Genomic DNA, 909 nt, shown 5'->3' with positions numbered 1-909 from the left:
TCCACGCGAGACAGTACTTTGGACCTTGGGTTGAAAAGAGATACGAGGATGAATTTTTTTTTTTTTTTTTTTTTTTTTTTTTTTTTTTTTTTTTTGTGTTAATACAAGAGACATGGGAGGAGGAGGTGAGGGAGATATAAATGTCAATTTTAGGAAAGAGAGGGAGAGTTTCAGTCAAAAACTGAAGCAAATTAGTTCTTAGAAAAGATGAGATTTCTTCGTTCTTCGTTCTGAGAGAGAGAGAGAGAGAGAGAGAGAATTTCAGGTATGGAAATGACAATAAATAAAGAGATATTTGGTTGGAAGTGATGAAAAAAATGGAATTTATTTTTAATGAATATGGAGGACGATAAAGAACTGTGAAAGTAGCAGAGGGAAAAGCTTAAAATGAACTTGTTAATTGCAAATACATAGATCAAAGCATCTGAATCTTGAGTTTCGCAAGCAAGGAAGGAGGAAAGATGAGATAAAGAAATGAAATACCCTACTTTTTTGGTAACACCTGTCTCAATGGTGATGGACCAAAATCTACAAATTGTTGGTACCCAATTGGGATGTTGGTCCAGCCTTTTCCTTAAAATTTACTGTTATTTGTTTTGTTTTTTTTCATCCCATATTGTTTATTTACCAATGAGCTGTAATATGTGATAAGGTGATCTAAGCAAGCGGCCTAAGAAAGCACATCAATGAGGAGCATAGTTTTACTACAAGGTAGCAAAATAGTTATCGGTATATTGATTATTTTTCGATTGTATAAGATTTTTTTCCCTCAAATATTTTGATATTGTACCCTATTAATTTTGGCTATTTACCCTCTATCTATACCACATCATTGATATGATGTAGGTCAATTATCAATATTAATATCGATCTGTATGAATTAACAGTTGATCCAATATTGATTCCTAA

The sequence above is a fragment of the Macadamia integrifolia genome, chromosome 11, assembly GCF_013358625.1.
Source record: "Macadamia integrifolia cultivar HAES 741 chromosome 11, SCU_Mint_v3, whole genome shotgun sequence".
Taxonomy (NCBI): domain Eukaryota; kingdom Viridiplantae; phylum Streptophyta; class Magnoliopsida; order Proteales; family Proteaceae; genus Macadamia; species Macadamia integrifolia.
Note: the sequence above shows the minus strand (reverse complement) of the source record.